Genomic DNA, 3,957 nt, shown 5'->3' on the forward strand with positions numbered 1-3,957 from the left:
TATATAAAGAAGGTTCACACAAAATTTCAAGTAAATCGGTTGTATAGAAGTTGAGATGATGCCGGTACCGTGTGGAAAAAAGTAGTTTCGAGAAAAACGCGTTTAAAAAAGTGAGTCTACCTAACTACCGGGCTAGGTACTGCGTCAGTAACTGTAGCTCTTAAAATAATTTTAATCTTTAAAAATCCTTTGGAGGATATGTTCTTAAGGGTCTAAACTTTAAATATATGAAAGAAAAATTAAATTTTTCAAACTTCTAGAGCAGAATACCGCCTTAACAACAAAAGTGTTTAACACGTTGAGGACGACCCAGCTTTTAGTAGTCAGTTTCAGTTGGCGGCTCTTAGAATGGTAAATAGCTAAGTCAGATGTCCCGAGATCATGGCAGAGTGAGAGCACAACGTCAATAGTGAATGCATGGCACTTTCATAAGAAGTGGGGTACGAAGCAGAACGATGTTTTAAATTTTAGAGAAAATGCCTACAGAACAGCATGCACCATGCATGAACTATACATTTTCTGCAGAAATATCCTGGATATTATGAGTTCAACGAGGCAAGAGTTTTGCCCTATCATAGTTAACACGTTATAACGTTCTGGCAATTTTGCGAAAATAAACCACAACTTTGTTTTAAATGTTTTTGAAAAACTCATAAAAATTAATAAATATATTTAAAACTCATTTTGATACCAAATATTTTTATTTCATTTAAAAAAAAAAAGGCTGAATCAAAGCCAAATGAAACCTTAATACCTGACTCACCGGTGGGTCACGCCGTCCTCAACGTGTTAACTATGGTAGGGCGGACACTTTACAATTGACCAGTTATGGGATTATTTTATGCTTGTTATATTTATTTTTTTCTGTTCTATGTTATTCTATGTATACAAATGTGTTTTACAATGGTAGAACAGCGCCTTTTCAATTGACCTGTTATCTGATTACATTATGCCTCTTATATTTATTTTTTTTTTATTTTATAAAAGCTTACATAATAATACAATTATTATACAAACTAAGAAAATACGCAGCACTAGCATCATGGGCTATCATTCCATTCTATGTTGTTCTACGTATAATCTATATTTTCAATATTCAATTTAAAATCTAAATTCAAAATTTATGTTTTAAGTGGTATTTATTCGAATATGTTAATAATAACAGTTTCTATGTTCTTTATTCTATGTTTTCTGCTATAAGTTTTATTCTGAAAACGGTTTCTTTGCAATGTTATACTTACATTCCTGTGCTATTTTCAGTATCATGTTAAAAATTTCACGTTCTATGTTCTTTAATATTTTCTATATTTAAATTTTCTGCTTTATATTTTAAATTCTAAAACAAAAATTTATGTTTTAAGCTCTGCTTTTTGTAATACGTTAAGAATAACATTTGTATGTTCTTTATTCTATGCTTTTTACTCTAAGTTTTGTTCAAAAACATACTACATTTTCTTTGCAATCTTCTACATTACTGAGCTATTCTGATTAATGATTGAATATTCCATGTTTATGCATTTATATTTTTTTAAGTTCATAATTTCCATCTATTTTATGCAGATATCTACAATTTAAAATTCTATGTTTTATGAATTCTATTTTTTTCTTATGTATTTATTAATTATTATGTTTGCCAATTTTGTATTTTTGTTCTGTATTATAACATTGTTTACTCTAGATCTTATATTTACAGGTCACAACTCTAATTAATTCTATACCCTGTTATCCAATGTCAGCAGTATTTCTATTCTATATTCTACTATAAACGCTGTAGTCTAAGTTGTGTACTCTATAGTTTGCATTTTATATTCCACGTTCTAATTTTATATTATGTATTCTTTTCCACTCCATATATCTTATATTCTAAATTCTATGTTTTATATTGTATTCAAATTATGTGGTTTATATTCCATATATTGTGTTCAATATTATATATTCTTTACACTAATATTCCAAAGTCTATGTTTAAATTTGTTTTTTTTTCTGTATACTACATACATATATTTAGCTTGAAATTTTATGTTCTATATTACATATCACACAGTAAAATACGTTCCATGTATTTTGTTACCGAGATCATTTTTTTCAATATTTAATGACTTAAATTCTACGTTCTATGTTTTATATTTTTTATACTGTTACTGTTATTGCATATAACATGTTTTCTATACTATATACTATATACTGTATTATATATTTTATATTATTTTCCCTTTTGCATTAATAGTATAAATTCTATGTTGTATCTCTTGATCTGCTGTGTATTCTAGTTTCTTTCAAATACTTCAATTCTCAATTTTTACATTTTATTACCAATTTCTTCCTCCTCATACTTTAGACGTTATCTAAACAAACAACGTCTTCCTCTTGCTTTGTCCAGCCCCGTCTGTATTGAAACATCCATATAAACATTGCCTACAATAAGGCGTCTACAATGTATCTACGTACATGTGCATGTGCGACGAAACATCAAGCATCGTTTTGCGCTTTTAACGTTTATCGTTGTCATTGTCATTTCCGATCATTTTTTATGTGATGGAAAATGGAAAATTGCAAATGTGTAATGACGAAAATAGCACAAATGCAGTGAAGAGTGAAATTTTTGGCATACATTTAGGCGCTGGCGTGAAAATTCGCTATGCATTTAAAGTCACGCTGCCAAGAAGTGTCAAAAGTGAGCAGTAAAATTAAAATAAGAAAAAAGCAAAGTGAAAGTAACGTAAAGTTTTCATTTTTCCGGAGTTGTGAAAATATTGAATAGTTTTAATTTGAATTGTTTATCGCGCCATACATACATACATTTTTGTTGCGCTTTGTTGTAAGCTATTTTAAGATATTTGTAGATATATAATTCCACTATAATTTCCACAACATTGCCGCAGTAATAAATGGAAAGGACACGCTCGAATGCCTGCGTTGAAGGGTGAGCAATGAAACTTGCACACATACGGACAGATACAGAAATGTTGATTACACAAGGAAGCCATAAAAATAGTTATGGTAGTCATGATGGGAAAAATGGCATAATGACTAGAAATAAATATGCAGTATCAGTGTAATAAATGGAAATGGTGTGAAAATCTAGAAAAACACTTGTATGGAACTTGAGATGTGACTGCATAACAAATGCAATGCTTTCAGTGTATGAACAGTTATGTACATATGTATATATGTTTGTAAATATATAACGGCATTACTGTTCTGTAAATATTTATATTATTTTTAAGTGTATGTAAGTATGTAACTTCACTTGCTTGCATTCAAATGGGTTTATTAGCTTTTTGAGCTTCCTTTGGGTCGCCTATTGTTAAGACAACCATTGATTAGTTTTCTGTTGGTGTATAAGGGCGGTAAATTCTTCTCTTTGAATTTAAATAAGAGAACTTTAACTTAGCTGCAGTTCTGGAAAACTAAACTCCTACTGTGAACGGAAAAAACGGCTCCCAAAAATTATTTCAAATTATTATTAGATCAACAAAGCTTTGAACTTGCCGCAAATCTAGTGTGGTATATAATATCGAGTCCAATTGATACGAATGGTTGACTGAAGATATGCGTTCCAATGTGTTTCAACCGTATTTTTGTAAAAATTGTACAGGCCGCAGAAAAGCGCCGAAGTGATTTTATCTCTTAAAAATTTTTATTATCGATTATATGCTCTATAAGTAGACCAAGGTGAACCATGTTGAGAGCAAATAACTTAAAGGACATCTTATGATCTACACTGAGCTTGAAATTGGCGTTCTAAATTTGTATACCATATGAAGGCTCATCTATCCAACCTGGTGTTATTGGGACGAAAGTGACTTTCTTTGTAAGTTTATTAGTTTAATATTTTTTATAATTCCGCTGGGATCAGGTACCCATATATCAACCGTTGCATCAAATGATTCTACATCTTATTATGCATCCCATTTCAATTTTCTAATGATAGTATATATTAGAGATAGTGGTGTG

The sequence above is a fragment of the Bactrocera latifrons genome, unplaced genomic scaffold (assembly GCF_001853355.1).
Source record: "Bactrocera latifrons isolate USDA-ARS-PBARC rearing strain unplaced genomic scaffold, ASM185335v1 scaffold_4, whole genome shotgun sequence".
Taxonomy (NCBI): domain Eukaryota; kingdom Metazoa; phylum Arthropoda; class Insecta; order Diptera; family Tephritidae; genus Bactrocera; species Bactrocera latifrons.